The 18,061-nt window shown below is 42.6% G+C and overlaps 1 protein-coding gene across 2 annotated transcripts in view; it reads right to left on the reverse strand.

The window, feature by feature from the left end:
• ABHD12 (abhydrolase domain containing 12, lysophospholipase) overlaps window positions 1-18,061 on the reverse strand; it is a 47,268-nt gene that overhangs the window by 24,441 nt on the left and 4,766 nt on the right. The gene's annotated exons all lie outside the window — the stretch shown is intronic.

Raw genomic sequence — 18,061 nt, forward strand, 5'->3', positions numbered from 1 at the left:
ACCAACCAACCCAAAAACAAACAAAAAACAAAACACACACACAAAAAACAACAACAAACAGACCAATAAAGACACCAAAAAAAAAAAAAAAAAATCAAAGGATCACACAGCAGCTAGTTAAGCAATTTTTCTCAAAATATACTTTATTGCCTCAGATCATCACATGCCCACTCGTATGTATATATACACATATGCAGGTACATATACACAGAGGTGTACTGCTAATGATCTAGTTGATTAACATTTTATGAGCAGAAACACCGAGGTCATCAACTATAATTGCAATCAAGAACTAAAATGCATGTAACCCCTTCAGGCAACACAACCTCCTTTGCTTTCCAGCGTTTAGTTTATAGCAAGAATGACATTTCATGCCAGTGAGCCACAAGTTCTTGGTATCAGGAACTGCCAGCAGCTGAAAGCAGAGATCGTTTTTTTCAAGAAGCATGAAATTATTAATCTTCCTTGGCAATTTCAGGACCTGAGACACTGAACTTGCTCCATACTAGCACTAAATGAGTTTGAACACTGCCAGCTAGTTGAAACTATCAAATAGAGAGCCTGAAAACCTATTTTTTAATCATTTCTACAAGAAATACACGTACAGACGGAACTAGGATGAAAACAGTTTAATCATGCACCAAAATCTTCAAGATCTAAACATCTTTTTGTAGCCCTAGGCTAAAACCAAGGCTCTCAGGAACAGTTTTGCAGTACAAGTGAAAAAGGAGACACCCCAACCCCCTGCCTGGGTAAGTTTTTGGCATGGTTGCCAGGGTACTCCAGGGAACTGGTTGTTCCCTATCCATCCAAAACCTGCGTCCATCACACCACTGCCTGCCTACAAGTACTTGTCTGTGCCCTCTCACCCAGGAACCATATTCTGGACTTCAAAAACATCTACCATCAAAAGAAGCACACTTTTCTTGACAAGCTAAAGGAACTTCTATTTTCCAACAGGGGAAAAACAAATACTAAGACATTGCAAACCAGCTCGGGCTGCAACAAGCCCATGTCGAAAGGTTCAACAGAATTTAGTACTTCTCATAGCAAACCTGACAATGAAGAGGTGAAGAAAGCCAGCAAGGCTTCCACTGAAATTTCTGCACCTCAGGCCCAGTTTCCTAAAGTATTAAAGAAAGCAGAAACAGCAAAGGACTGGCAGAGAAAATAGTACAAAACAGACTTTAGAAGAACATCAGTGAGTACTAAAGCCTTAGACTGACCCATCTCTGCCCCACGAAGAGCAGCCAATAGAGGAGGAGACAGCAACAGATCCCAAGTGCACAAGCAGTATCAAGCAACACAGAAAGTCTGCCTACAGCTGTGAGCTTTGAGCAGGGCCCAGCAGACAGATTCTAGAGCCAGGGTCTGCAGAGCAATCCACTGTGAAATTCCATAAGGTCAGCTAAATATACATGTAAACCCCACAGCTTTGGAAAACAACACACATTTTGCTTGGGCTAATTACAACCGGTCACAGCTCTCTACACTCAAATTAAAACCAGCTTTCCAAAACTACTTCCACATTAGCACCTACTGCCTATTTCCATTGCTGGAAAAGGGTTTCTGGAAGAGAAGGGGAGAAGAGATTACCAAAGGGTTGCTGAGCGACTGGAGTATAATTTAGCTCTCTTCAATAGAAAAGTGTGTCTTTTCATTACAACTTTTTGTCTCTTTTGGCTCGTTGCTCAAAGTTAACGCAACTCTGTAGTTTCCTCTCACCACACCCTTAAGAGGTGACTCTGCCATCACCACTTTCGCACTGAGAAGGGTAACACAGGTAAACAACCAGAGGATACCGAGATACTGCAGGACGGGGCTTTCCAGCAAGCTGTCCTGCCTGGGGTCCAGATCTGCTGCAGCCATACAGAGCTCTCCTAGGGGACTTTTGCATACACCAGGATTTCAGTCCTACAGAAAAAAAACCCACTTGTTTAGAAATGCACTAGAGTCTGGTCTGAACTCCTCCAGACATGACCAGAGCACACCAAAACACAGGTTCTTCAGATGCCTGGGTTGCAAAAGCACTTAGTACGACCCAGCCACAAGCTGGAACGACAAGCAGAAAACACTGTAGGCAACGTTGCCCAAGTAACCCTGTCAGAGTTTATCTTTTCAGAGACTGAACAGAGACATCTCTTCCTTTGCTGTGGTACCCCATGCCAAATGCTAATTGGTAACATGACATCTAAACCTCATCTCCAGGGAGATGTCTACTTAAAATGCAACCAGGGCAAAGCCTCTCTCCACCAACAAACACTTTCTCTTTTAATAAATCCAAGACTACGTGCTGAAGAACAGACATTGTAAAATTATCAGTTAAGTCTTTAGTGAGCAATTTAGCTCAACTAAACTGCTCTTGCTCTGCAGAAAAGCTATTTCAGGAAATAAATGGCCTGCACAGGGAGTTTTTGGTGTGCTCAGGCAAAAGCAGCAGCAATATACTTTTCATCCCCTTTTCACCAGGAAACTAAGTAGGTCTCAGTTGGAAAATACAAGTGAGCTAGAGAATAAACAGCTGCAAACCGAAGACACTGAAGAATATCATAAACAGATTTATGGGAACAATAAACGTAATGTGTAAAACAAACAAAAAAACAACAGCAAAAACATCCCACACCAACCCAAAACACTCAATCCCAAGTCACTCCAAAATAAAAAAAAAATCCCCAATTTTCTCCCTTCATTCACCAAAGGCTTTCATCCAACTTCTGGGTTCTGTCTAAACACAGGCAAAATCTAAAGTAGTTTTTGCTTCACAAAGGTTTCTGAAGTGGATGTGAAAAATATGTTCTCTCTCCAGACATACTTGAATCTGAAAGTAGAAAGTCCTTCCTTCAAGTGTGACATCAGAAACAGAAAATTTCCCTGGTAATTTACACCTGAACTAAAGTCATATTAACTAAGAACAAGCATATTTTGCATCTGGGTAGACAATAAGAGTAACTGATCAGCGAGGAGGAGCTGGGGGTCCTCTCATGAAAGCTTCTCCTGAGTGTGCTATCTTTACCAGTACTAAGGGAAACAGAAACATCCTTCATCTCACCATGGAGAACACCTGCCAAACTAAGATTTACATACTGCGCTATCACACAACAGGGATTTCAACCAGTGTTCCACAATCAGAGTGTGTCTGCAACAAGCAGCTCAGGCAAGCAAACTTTCTTTCAATTCACAGCAAGCTCCAGAGGCTTTGTGAACAGCAAGTAAGTGCCCAATGACCACACTACTGTGGCACATTCTCCATACAGATTCAGATTAAAATAATTTCCACTGAAGAGCAGCAGAATCACTTATGTGTCAGAAGTATGCCAGAAGAGTTTCCACTAGGATCTCCTTATCAGCTGTGCTACAGGGGTAAAAGGGCAAGCCAAGTGTGAAACAAGAGACTGGTACCATCAGAGCTGCAGTCGAGGAACAAAACCATTTATCAGAAACACACACATGCTGGGCTTGCAGTCCCAAAGGACCTACAGACAAATGCATGTAGAGCCCACATGGATTTTGTCATCTAGGAGAGGCAACAATAAAATAAAATGCTCACAGACACCCGAGTATGAGGCTACGTTTGCTCAGTGAATACCATTTCTCTGGCTTGTTCTGGTGACCCCCAAATCATCATCTGTTTCATCTGCAAACTGGCAATCCTTTTCCAGCAGGAATTTAGAGCACGGGATGTGGAGAGCCAAGACCATTTTCATTCTTTGTTACACAAGGTACCTCCTGATTACTAGGTGACAAAAGTGACTTTATAAGTGGTAGAAGCAGAAATAAATAATGTGAATAATGGCATTATGAGAACACAGAGAACAGAGTCTCACACTTTTCTAACAGAAAACTTTTATTTTTTTTTTTAAATTCATACATTCCTCACCATAGACATGGATCAAGGCCATAACAATCAGGAGGCAGATGAAGACTAGGGCAAATGATTAAAACAAACTGAGGGTCAACAAGAATTTAAAGGACTGGGATGAGATTGAGTAAACAAAGTTGTACACAAAATGTCCTATTCTACAACCTGGAACCTGCAACTTAGCCCCAGGGCACACAGTGGTGTGCAGAAACAACACAGCAGCCAGGCACATGACAGCCCACACCAAGTCACCAGCAAGCCCTCCAGACTTTCTTGCTAGTCTTGCTTGAAGCATGAGGGGATTTCTAGCCCAGTGTCCTGGCTTTGTTAAAAACAAGACCAGCTTCTCTTTTAGTGAATTTTCCTTTCAGCTAAGTTCTTCTAAGTAACCACACTTTTCTGAATTTGGCTGCATGTTTTCGCAGACAGGAGCTGATAACGTTTGCAATGGTATGCAGAAGAGGCCCAGGTTTAGATTTATTGCTATGGCAGCCAAGGTTGCTGATAAATTTTGCAGTTCCCGTAAGTGAGAGGGGCGTATTTGCAAGGAGGGGCAAACAGAACAGGTGACCAAAATTGACCAAGTATTTCAACCCATCCATATCATACAGCCTATAAAAGTGGGAGATCATGAGTGTCTCGGTCTCTCTGACCATGGCTGGCACCTGAAGAGGACCCTGCCTGTCATGCCTGTGATCCAAGACCTGGTTCCAGACCCTGCATTCCTGAATCCAGTTCTGGTTTGCTGCAGAGTCCAGCCCAGGGCTTTTGGTTAAAAGCATTAATTACTCTTCCCTTTTTTTTGGTTGTTTTTTTGTTTGTTTGTTTTGGTTTTTTTTTCCTCCCCTGGCTTGTTTCATAAACATTTATATCTGCATCCTCAGAGACTTTTAGTTTCAACAAATTCCTAAAAGCCTTTGGTCTTACAAAGATCTGAAAAACAAAAGAAGCATGACCAGATTCCTTTGCCATCTCCAACAAAAATATCTTAAAATTTTGAATATTTGCTCATGCTGAAGAAATATTCTAGTCTCTCTCTTGAAAACTAAGCTGCACTAGAGTATCATCCCTTCAGCACTTCTTCAAAAGAATGAAAATACTACATTGCAAAGAGCTCTGCAGAGCACATTTTTACAAGGGTAAAGGACTTAATGATTTTTCAAGTGTCGAGCAGCAAACATATTGTTAGTGACACATTCTACATCTCTGAAGGACATGATTTACTTTTTGATGTTTTAAAAGACAACCTGATCTTACAGCTATTGGGATGTGACAGAAAAGTTTGGGTATCTATTTGTTCTTTGACAGCCTCTTATAATTCAAGCATAAATCCTTCTGCACAGAAAGCCAAGCATTAACAGTAAGAGTTGTTAGAGCTGTTACCAGGAAGTATCCATTAATACAGGGTAAATTTCCATTCTGTGCCATCAAAGGTAGAGAGGATACAAAAGGCAAATTCACACCTGATCCTATGGTTTTCATCACTGTAGTATACAAAACGTTCATCAACTCGACTTGAGAAAGGAATCTGAAATCAGGAATTATTTTAGTCATGTCACAGAATCATAGAATAGTTTGTGTTGGAAGGGAACTTCAAAGCTCATCTAGTCCAACCCCCTCCCCGCCATGAGCAGGGACATCTTCAACCAGATCAGGCTGCTCAGAGCCCCCTCCAGCCTGGCCTTGAATGTTTCCAGGGATGGGGCATCTACCACCTCTCTAAACAACCTGTGCCAGTGTTTCACCACCCACATTATATATAAAAAAAAAAAAAATTCTTCCTCATGTCTAGCCTGAATCTCCCATCTTTTAATTTAAGACCATCACCCCTTGTCCTATTGCAACAGGTCCTGCTAAAAAGTCTGTCCCCATCTTCCTTATATGCCTCTTTTAAGTACTGAACGACTGCAATAAGGTCTTGCTGGAGCCTTCTCCAGGCTGAACAACCCCAACTCTCTCAGCCTGTCCTCACAGCAGAGCTGTTCCAGCCCTTTGATCAATGTTGTGGCCTCCTCTGCCCCTCTCCAACAGGTCCATGTCTTTCCTGTACTGAGGGCTCCAGAGCTGGACACAGGACTCCAGGTGGGGTCTCACCAGAGCAGAGGGGCAGAATCACCTCCCTTGGCTTGCTGGCCACAAACCTTTTGATGCAACCCAAGATACCACTTGCCTTCTGGGCTGAAAGTGCACATTGCTGGCTCATGTCCAACCTTTCATCCACCAGTACCCCCAAGTCCTTCTTCACAGGGCTGCTCTCAATCCCTTCATTCCCCAGCCTGTATTGATACTGAGACATGCGCTCTGACCCAGGTGCTGGACCCTGCCCTTGGCCTTGTTGAACTTCATGGTCCCAAGGTCCTGAAGTCTCTTTTCATCACCCTTGCACTATGGATCGCAACTTCATTGCCCCAGGAAGGCAGCAGACCTCCCTAAAAAGGAGGGTCTGTCCAGCATATTGTACCCTCTGTACCCCTCAGAAGGGAGTCACCTACAACTATAACTCTACTTTCCTTTCTCATAGAAGTGGTTATAATACCTTCCTCATCCTGTCAACACCTGTGGTGTAGATGAACCTTCATTTTCTTCAACTATTGTCTGGCCTTCCACGTCCAGAGCCTCATACCTGTTGTACAGAGGCACCTGGGAGGGAGAGGTGAGCAAGAGGCGGGGGGGGGGGGGGCGGGGGTGGTTCACCTGCTACCCCAAGTGTGGACTTGCCTCCATTCACTCTTTTCTCTTGAGCTACTGTTTTCAGTCTCCCTGAATCTTGTTTTTTAACTGGTCACCCTTCCTGTCTCAGGAAGGCCAGAGCATGATCCCACCAGTCTATTTCCTCCTCAGACTCCCTGATGCTTCTACTTCTCCTCTCAGCTCTACCATCAGACAGAGCATATCATCGACCTGTTACATGAACAACAAAGAGGCTACAAGAGACCTGACAAGTCACCCAGTGCATTCTCCCATCCTAAAAAGGACACGCTACCTAAAACAGTTGTATGCTTCATTCCTCCCACCACCTCCTGGCAAAGTGCAATAGTCCATGCTTCATGAACATACCTCTTCCAACACACAGCTGAGCTTGATGGACTGAAGTTCATCAGGTTCACACAACAAATCAGACTAGCTGACTTCTCACTGAACAGTGACTTTTCCCAGAAAAAGAGAAGGGTACTAGAGTACTTCAAAAGCTGAATAAAGATTTACCCAGGAGGCAGAGACAGGCTATCCAAACCTCAAGATGCAGCTAAGCTACTAGATGGTCTTATTTACACCAATGCAAAAGAGGGAGAGAGGTGAATAAAACACTAAGCACACCTTCTTAAATATTGGCCTTAAAAAGCTAGGATAGAGCAAAGCACTCAAGCCTTCACCAGCACAGACCCAGTCCAGGAAAACCTACTCCACTCCATAGTTCCCACCAGCCTACTTAGTTTGACTGTACCCAGAAGCAAGCAGTTGAGATGTTTTACTATTGCTCTTTTAATTAAAAGACAAATTAACAGGAATAATGGGCTTAATAAGGCAGTGGAAAGGCAACTAATTTGAAGCATATGAATTTTAATAAAAAAGACAGGAAAGAAAGGCAAGCTGAGTTTTTTTGAGAATGTTTTCAAACATGCAGGCTCTACCTTCAGGTTCCTCAGAATATATGACAGCTTATTTTTTAAACATGCACACCACCAACAGTCATGGAAAGTGAAAGTGTCCCAACAGAGACAAAAGCTCAAAAACTAGCAATGACAAGAAGACGTCAGTACACCCATAAAACCTTTTGAGTTAGCATTTGGCAGGAAATTCAAACCATTCTAACCATAGAAAACCACTGCCAACTACTGAAATTATTCTTTCATTTGCTATTATTATAGCAAAAAAAGCCTTTTTTTTTTTTCTGAATAGTATGTTGTATTTCTAAAGCACAGCAGAAAGCTATCATAAGCGTTCTCTTATTTCCCTGTTCATAGCAGTATCACAGACAGTGAAAGCTGCATACACAGCTCCAGATAAATGCTGCATGTTGGCAAACAAAACTAGAATATTTTGCCTATATGCTAACCAGCACTTTCAGCATCCCACCCCTTATTTTCCATTGATAATGTCCTACATAACATCAAATGCCTACTGACATTGTCTTCAGTTAGGCCTACTGGATTTCTCTCCTCTTTTAAAAATCACCCTACATCGCCTTTCAGTCAGAGAAGTTACCTAAGTTCAACTGACAAGCTCTACGTGGGCAAACTATGTAGTTAGTCCTACTTTCCATTCACTTTCATACCTATGCAGCCTGACGTTGGCAAACGTTAGTGCGGCAAGAAAAGAAAATTCATCATAGGAAGGACCTGAACCTGAATCTGCATCATAGCAGATATGTACAAATAGATATAAAATGAGCTTTTCAGATTCATCAGTTTGTAGAGATGGTTTGGCAGTTGTGGTAGAAAAGCCTGTTCAAAGAAGGAGCCTCCAGGACTTTTTCTTTTGGCACTGGCATGAGATTAGAGACTGTACCACTGCTGCCTCGGACATAATGCTTTTCAGCAATGTCCCTTCCCTCCCTTCACTGCAAACTGTCTATTCCCAAGCTCCTGCCTGAGGCTTCCTAATCCATTTCAGCTCCAAAACAAGCTGTTGCCTACAGGGCATCTCCTTTTGGCTGAGGTAAGAGCTTCAGGCAGTGTTGTTGCAACTATCTGAATGCAGATGAAGCTTGAAACTTTAAGGTCCCAAATTTCCCCAGTAAACCACTTCATTACCTAGCTCCCCTCTTATCACAGAATGTTGAAGGGACCTCAAAAGATCATCTAGTACAAACCCCCTGCCAGGGCAGGAACACCCAGATGACAGGAATGTGTCCAGGTGGGTTCTGAATGTCTCCAGAGAAGGAGACTCCACAACCCCCCTGGGCAGCCTGGTCCAGGCTCTGTTACCCTCACTGAAAAGTTTCTTCCCATATTTAAGTGGAACCTCCTGTGTTCCAGTTTGTACCCGTTGCCCCTTGTCCTATCACTGGTTGTCACTGAGAAGAGCCTGGCTCCATCCTTGTGACACTCATCCTTTATATATTTGTAAACACTAATAAGGTCAGCCCTCAGTCTCCTCTTCTCCAGACTAAAGAGACCCAGCTCCCTCAGCCTTTCCTCATAAGGGAGATGCTCCACTCCCTTAATAATCTTCATGGCTCTGCGCTGGACTCTCTCCAGCAGTTCCCTGTCCTTCTCGAACTGCGGGGCCCAGAACTGGACACAATATTCCAGGTGTGGTCTCACCAGGGCAGAGTAGAGGGGAAGGAAAACCTCTCTCAACCTACTAACCACCCCTCTTCTAATACACCCCAGGATGCCATTGGCCTTCTTGGCCACTCTCACTTAGACTGCTTCTGTGCCTCTTTCTGATTAATATCAGGTGATTAAACATTAACTTAAGACAGTAAACAGCAAGAAAGAAGTGTTGTAGTTTAGCCGCAGCCCACTCCCCAACCAGCAGCTAAGACAACCTGTCGCTCTCTTGCTCGCTCACACCCCCACCCCAATGGGATGAGAAGGAGAATCAGAAAACAAAGGCAAAACACCCGGTCTTTCAAAATCCTTGTTAAAATATGCTTTGCTGAGATCTCCCGCCTGAGCCTATTATATTTGCAAAATAATTGCTTCCTACAGAAAGAATCTACAAAGCAATGGACACACTAGCTGAGAGCAAGAGAGAGACTGCCCCCACCCTGGCCCATCCCCTCGGTAACTGAGCCTGAGGTGTTATGTGATAGCAAATATTCCCTCCGGCCAGTTCTGGGTTCAGATGTCCTGGCAGTGTAGAAATTAACCCTATCTCAGCTGACCCAGCACAGGAAGCCATCTTAGCCAGTCATTTACAAGAACCTGGGGCTGTCTCTAAAAAGAGGTGTGACTGCAAACTAAAGGAAAGCATCTCAGTGAACTGGGTTTTTCAGAAGAGACCAGCCATCTCCAGCTATTGAAACCTTAATAGCCACATTTCAGCTTACAGAATAGGGCAAGGTTCTTGCAGGTAGGGCCTGCAAGAATCAAGACCCCAGTGCAATGAGAAGGGGAAATGAGGCATGAGCACTCAGGGGAAGAGGAAGGTACTGTTGATCAGTCGGTCAATAGCAATGAAATGCCAGGGAGGGTCATGCAGAGACTCAAGAGGGCAGCAGGAAAAAAAAACAACAAAGTGTGAGAAAGGCAAGTTAGTGTACAATGTTAATGAGCAGAAATTATGGAGCAGCGTCCAGGTAATGTATGGGCCTTTAGCAATAAAATGTACTTGCAAGAAGCAAAGCAAAATGAAGCAAGGTATGGAAAGGCCCACACAAGCATTTACACACCCCACAGGACGGGGACACAGGAGCTACATCTAACTTTTCCCCCTAAAGTACCCTGTCCCTTTCCAGTGCACTGCCCTTGGCTCACCTCTTCACAACCACCACCTAAACAATTACCCCTGACAACACTACCTGCCTAATTAATCCACTGTAAGTGCTGGCACTTCTTTTGAAGGACAAGAGCCTGGAACTGGATCTTGATAACTTACATTCTAATTGCATGGAATCTACCTATGCGTCACAGAGCAAGAAACAAGAACAAGATGGACATTCCGCAATACAGCACTGATTTATTTTAAATGTATACTGGTGGCACGGCCTAGGCAACAGCTATGCTACTTCTCAGTGCTTGGGTAAAATGGTACTAGCATTCATGTGAATTGTGTGTGACAAGAGGAATCTGAAAGCTGTGTCTAAAGAAGAAAGGAGCAGATGCTTCTGTTATTTAAAGTATGGAGCAAATAATGAACAATTATACCCTAGGCAACTGAACAACTGACTTTTGGGACAGAAAAGCAGGCTTGGGGATTAGAGTTTTAAGGCTGTTGACTTGCTTTTAATGCATCTTCTGCAACAGCCGTTTGGTTTGTGCCAGACCCGTTCCAGTAAGAACAATTTGTTTAAATTCTAATAAGCTTTCTTCAGAGCTCGCCAGCAATGCTGCTGACGCTAATCAAATCTGAAGTCACCCACACTAGATTTTAGTTGAGCTTGTCACTGAGATACCACTGTAGAAGAAGGACACTCCCTCCACAGTGTTTACTGAATTCTTAAGTTTTTCACTCATTTCACAGCTGACAGCTGGTTTATATTAAAGGCACAGCCCTCTTACTAGTCCACAAGCTGGGGAACCCAAAGCTGTCTGCAAAGGAAAGAGGAAAAAGCAGAACATAAACATGAAAAGACTGAAACAGCACTGAAGTGGAAATGAGGAATCTGAGACCAGCTAAGTCAGATTTTTATCAAAGCAGTACAGCTTATTTCTCTCTACCACAGTCTCCTTCACAAGGAGGAATATCAGGGTGCACAAGCAAAGGTTCAAAAGTAGAACCAATTAAGACAGTTCCTAACTGCTGTTTAACAGAGCCACTTGCCTGTTGAATACATACCGTAATTGCAAAAGCATACAGTACATATGGTACAGGCCAAGCCAGTTCCCCTATCACCACTTCAAACTTGTTAACATGCTGTAAATCCACCAAACTTGCAAGTGTGTGTTAACCTCGCAGAAATAACAAGAATCCAGAGTCAGACTCTGCTCCTATGGACACATGTGCATGAACAGGTCTATATTTCCAAGCTGCACAACTTTGTGAACATGAAATCTTCTTTTCATGCAACCGTTTTGTGAGATGGCCACCAGCCACACAGCTTGAGAATTACCACTATTGGCATGCTCTGTGGCTCTTGCTCTCGTTTAAACCATCTGAGCAAAAGTCTCATTTGTGTATTGTAGATCTTTTTCCTTTCAAATACATAAAGATGGTCATCTTATATTAGTCCAGCTGAGACAGCTCTGCTTTTTCTGGCAGAGGTCCAAAGACATTCTTCCTTGAAAGTCTGAAGGAAAAAAAAAAGCTTTTGCGTTAGCAGTGATTTAGGTGATACTGCCACTTTTTAAATGCACAACACACCATTATGAACACATTTTGATTACAATGAACCAACAGTTCCCTCTTAGAGGCATACAAGCAAACAAGAACATTAAACAATGCCAAATCAGTTACATTTAGCTGGCAGTCACAGTGTCCTCTGTAACTGTGACCTGTTTAAAAAGGAAAGCTTAACAAACAGTGCATGGCCATAAAGCAACAGCCATGGTTAAAGAACAGATGTACGAAAAAATACACAAGTGCTGTCAGCTCCTGACATACCTTGAACAGGGCGTTATTTTGCATACAGTCAAGAAAATGAATTCATTCCTGCTTTCATCTGTGCATTATTCATGGATTCCGGCTTCAGCTATCATCTTGTTGAGGAAAAAACTCCAAAAGGACATGCTTAAAAAAGTAATGATAATTAAAACCAGAGCCTTTGCTAATACTACAAAACTCTGAAGAGCCAAACTGGAAAACGCATACTGAAAGAAGGTGAAAAGCAGGTGTTGGGCTGGGAGTTTCCACTTAACTGCATGAAAACAGAACATTTTGCAGCACTGGCACAAAGTTTAACATGAAATGTGGTCCCTACTCTGGTAGTCAAAAGGGGAAAAGAATGCTTTACTAGAGACAGCACAAAGCTATCAGAAACAGAAAGAAAAGGTTATTCACTGCATTTCTGCTGGATTTGCAAGGATAAGTGAATGGGATATTTCCAGTGATTGTGTCCAATTCACAGTTTTCATATCCAGCAGTATAAAACTGACATTGTCAGCTTTACTCCATAATACTTCCTAAAGCTGCTCTGAAACCAAGACTTTACAAAAAGTGAGACAGGACTGCTTTAGGGGAGAAAACAGAGCCAGGCTTCCCTTCCTGGGGATGCCAAGGAAGTCTAAAAGTCTATTCAATTATTTAAACACCTTGCACACACTTTCCTCCTCAACCTGGAAGCTCTGACTCCAAACACCCAGTCACATCACCCTCATTTGTGTAGGCTTCTCTGTCTCAGAAAAGTGATACCATGGGAAGCTTTACTGCCAGCAGAAGGCAAACCAGCCCATAGGCAGGGTAAATGCATTTACTGCTCTCTGCTCTGAGCTTGCATATATTCCACTGAGAAGTACTTTTCCAAGAGGGTTTTTCTAATCTGTGCCACATGAAGTCCTTTATTCTGCACACCTTTAGTAATGATGACTACATGACATCATTTATCTTACTGTTCAATACCAATCTCTTTTGCAAGAAGAATTAACTGGCATTTTAAGTGGGTATAGATCAGATTTTGATATAACCATTAACACTGAGAACAGCAGCACAGGTAAGAACATGTGAAATCTCAGCTACCCTTCACTGTCCTGTGCCTGCTGTACAAGAACCGTACTATAAGTGAAAGGTAGGGGACACATTTTGGCTGACCCATCAGTTCCTTTTGGAGGCCAAGAAGGAACATCAGTTCTTGCTATTCACACATTGCCCTGACTAAAACACAAGAGGATGGTAACCAAAGAAAACCATCATTTTGCATATCATGCTTGGGAAGAGATAAACTCTGGGCTTAAGAGATGTTAAAAGGGGAATTCTGTATTCTATTATCTGCGCTTAAAGACATTCAGCATCCATTCAGACACGGCAGTTACAAAATTAAAAAAGTGAAACTGGTCAGACTATTGGGGGGCAGGTTTTTCTTTTTATTTTTAAAATAAACTCCACAAAGATTGAACTACTTGCACTGCTCAAACCCATTTGCTCTCCACTGGAAGGTTTGTTTCAGCTATTTCCTAGATTCATAAGACAACTTCAATGCCTGGGGTTTTCATGCTCTTATTTTGATTCCCAAAATTCTATTCCTGTAGTTTGATAGATTGGTTGGAACAACCAGAGGACAGCTGTGGGGCTTATCTCAAATATTTTCAAGTGTTTGTGTTTCAAAAGTTAATTTTCTAGTCCAACAAGCTTTTTTATTGCTCTACTACTCAGTAAGAACTATGATGTTGAAATAACAAACACTTTGATTTGGAAAGTAAACAGAGAGATGCTTCCTGTTAGGCTCAGTTCAATAGTCATACTTTAAATAATCAAGGCACTTAATAGAGTCTAAAGTTAGGAGATTGTCAAGGTTTAAGGCAAGGCGGCAATAAACCGTGGCAGATGCTCCCTGTTATCCCCTCACTTCCCACCACTTCCCTTTCCTTTAGATTGGAAAGATGATAAGAAAGATCAGGGGGAAGGAAGAGAGACTTAGACTTCAACTTGGAGAGTTTTAAAGGGTTTTACTAATGCTACTAATAAATAGAGAATATATATACAAAATATACAAAACCAATCTCAAATGCTGGATGTGGAGTTGGCATCACTCCAGCAGCAGGAGCTGGGTGTGCGGAGCTGGCGGCTCCAGCAGGTGCAGCTCAGGCCCCCGGAAGTCATGGTCTGGACTTCACAGCAAACCGGAACCTGGTTGCAGGATGCAGGGCCTGAGGCCTGTAGGTCACAGGCAGACAGACAGAGGCCTCTCTAGATGCCGGCCATGGTCGAAGAGAGCGTGACCCTCATGATCACCCTCGGGATGGAACGCTTCAGTTAGTCAGTTCTAGTCACCTGTTCCATCCACCCCTCCTCAAACACACCCCTCTCACAATGGAACATGGGAAAACCTATCAGTCTTTCTTAGCTACCATAGTAATAAATCTAAACATGAGCTTCTTCAGCATTCCATTGGTCTCTTATCAGCACCAAGTACAGCATCCTAGGAAAAATACGCAGGCTAAACCTCAGAAAAGTAGAGCCACCTAGAAGAACTTTGCTGAAAGAAAAATCACTAAAAGAGGACTGGTCTTGTTTTTAACAAAACCAGGACGGAGATTCTGCTTGCAAGGTTGAATTGCCTTCAATAAGGAAGAGGCAGATTCCTGAAGCTCAGTGTTGCACTGTTTTCCCAACAGTTACTGCTCTGAGAAAGAGAGATAGGTGCCTGAGTAAGGCCCAAGTGCAAAGCCTGGATATCAGCCTGACACCCAGACAGACAACACACGTGCCAGGCCTCCATGAAAGGACACCTGACAGCTTGCAGAGGCCATGAACCAGAACAACTTCACTCCTTTTCACAGTTCCCATCCCATAGTTGCATACTCTTCCCTGCCTTATGGCCAGCTACATCTAATCTGTGTTTTGGTGACCTTTTCAGTGCTTCACCAGTGGCCCCAAACTGACAACTGCTCTGTTCAACAGTCCTCATCAACCCACTCCTCCTCCCTGTTTTACCAACAGTAATTGTGTCATAGTTGGGATCGCTGATACACAAAGTTACACATTCTTGACCCCAAGCATCAATTACAAAATAACTCCCCAGTTGTGTCTCTCTTCACTGAGTGAGTTTTCAACACAGAAAACATGGTCTCCATTAGCAATCCAAGTCCTATAAATAAAATAAACTACAGTACGAAGTGCTTTGGAGAAACAATTTTACCACTGATGCTTTCATCAACCAGGCTGCAATCTTGACAAACCTGTCACATTTTTACGCTGAGACCTCCCTTCCACAGGGCAGATCTATCTTCACATGTGTATATATATAGATATTCAGCTGCTAAATCTTCTTCCATTGAATTGAAAATCAACTCTTACCATTAAAATCGCACAGACAACCTCAGGCTAATGGCTTTAAAGTCTCCTAGCTGTCCCATTACCCTTTTAATACACCAGAAGTACTTTCTTTTAATCTTGTGGTACTGATTCAGTCACAGCTACATTAACATAGTGCTCTCACATTACCGCCTTAGTGAATCTCCCTTGCTTACAATCACTTGGACTTGATGTCAGTTGTCCACAACTGCAGCACCAACAACCTAACACTTATAGTGCAGCCACCCACTGAGTTTCCAAAACCCAGGGTTCTGTAGGGGAGTTGCTGTAGACGCCTATTTACTAATTTCACATCCAGGCACAATTACCAGAATAATCTGACCTACCCTTCAGGCCTGGAAGGATAAAGTAACTTAGCTGTAGCCTCCTAAGAGGACATCATGGTGCCTTTCAAAGGAAACTGGACTCAGCAGGCAGGACTCTTCATCTGAAGAAGTCCTGCTTGGGTATATCAGGCCTCTTGCACATACTGCAGCAGTGGATTCTGGAGAAGAAACAATGCCACCATCATTAGTTTTAATGAAAACATCACAATGTTGTTTTCACCAAAAAGAAACACATATGTATTGCATCTGGAGAAAACCTACAGACTCACTTGGATGACCTGTGACTGCATTTGCAACTATATGCATGAAAACAAGGCATCCTCAAAAACTAGTTTGTCAGAAGTAAACCACTGATCCACTGTGTAAGGGAAAACAAGCTGGAAATAGACATGGGGATACCAGAGGAAAATGAGATATCTAAGAGGGAAAAGCACACACAGGAACCTAGGACTTGTGCTAATGTTAGAAGCTCAGTTTAGCTGGTCATCCTATAGCACAGCATCACACTGGCTGACAACCCAGCCTATGATTATACTCACCGGTATGCCCAAAGGAACTGGTAGTGGCCAGTTGAGAAGGACGGACAGAAAATATCGTGACAACATCAAGAAGACCTTGATCTCCACAGACATCTTCACTCCAGCGGTGACTAGAAAGTCCTCTTCGTCCCAAGAGTTACCCACAACCACCCATACATTGGGAAGTTTAGGTATACTGAAACAAGCAGAGGTCTGCAATGCAGAGAGCTCCTAAGTAGAAAAGGACTTTCTAGAAATTACAAAGAAGGAGCAATTAATAACACCACAGTAATTATTAATTCAGGCATAAGCCATCAAAGCAGAGCAACTGAACCCAGGGGCAGGCATGATGTCACAAGTATGGCACTGCAATGACATTAGAAGTTCAAGCAGACCAACAGAAAACGCAGTCATAACTACAGGGCAAACTGTCTTCAGTCTGAAGCAAGCCCGCTCAAGCAGAGGTCTGAGAAATATGGGCACTTGAGGAAACTGCAAGACTGTAGGATGACATAACACAGAGCCGATGCAGCAGAAAAATGCTGTGCATCACAGATAATTAAGAGAAGCTCAGGGGAAAAGTAGATCCAAGGAAATAAATTTTAGGTCATACAAGCATGCAAGAGGATGCTAGGAGTCTCAAGAGATGCTCGAGAGAGTAAACCACGCCTGTTTAACATAAAAAACAAAGTCAGTGATGAACATGGTGAAAGAAAAAAGGCTTTAACAGTAATGCACTGAGGCACAGAACTGTCAGCTAAACATCAACATGATGGCCTCACAAATCATTAAGTCCTTGAAAAAAAGTCCCATATTAAAAAAAAAAAACAACACTAATAAAAGTAATAACTTCCCACATTGCAGGGAGTCCTGTTATTTTTGCTGAATGAATTACACATCTTCAAGAAAGAAGAAGGACAAGATGAGCACAAGGAAGGAGAATTATAATGGCTGCAAAGGCTGAACAGATTGGGAAGATGATACAGAGACTGAACACCTAATGCCCCCAACTGGGTGACTTGGTAGCCAGTCAGGGCACTCAGCCAAAAACTGCCAAAACGGATAACAATGCCTGAGACAAAACAGAATTTAGACACAGCCACAGAGTTTCTTTTCATTAGCAAAAAAAAAAAAAAAAAAAAAAGAGAGAGAGAGAGGGAGAGTAAGACAGGCCTGGAGTAATTACACAATCCCATTTTTGACAGATCTGAGAAAAATAATACTGTGCATCCTCTTCAAGAGAATTGTAACAAAAACCCCAAAAACATGACCAAAAAAACCCCCAGCAACCCACACAACAAAAAAATCCACACACTGAGCAAGGTGCTTTTACACATTTTACACGAAAGAGGAACTGTGATTCAACCTTCACTCACTATGGAAGAAAGCACATACAAGTGACTGGAAACCATTCCACAGTTCCTTTGCGAACTTTGTTCAAGAACAACTATCAAGAACAACTGAAATAGCGGCAGCTACCCAGTAGGAAGGTGGAATTGGTGAAAAAGATGGGTGACTGATGAAATGTCTATACAAACAGCACATTTCCTCCTTGAAGAGTACTAACAAATGATTTAACCTGAAGACAGCAATTAAGAGAGACAATTGCACAAAACTCACTTGGGAAAAGAAAAAAAAAATCTTACAATATTGATGAAAACTTGCAGAACAATCCAAAAATTTGTCATCTCTGCCACAATTACCAGAATGAAATAATCATAAAAGACTGTGCAAATGCTTCCAAAGTAGCATCAGAAAAAAAAAAGCTAGGCCTTGAGATACAA

This window comes from Streptopelia decaocto (assembly GCF_964273445.1).
Source record: "Streptopelia decaocto genome assembly, chromosome: 3".
NCBI lineage: Eukaryota > Metazoa > Chordata > Aves > Columbiformes > Columbidae > Streptopelia > Streptopelia decaocto.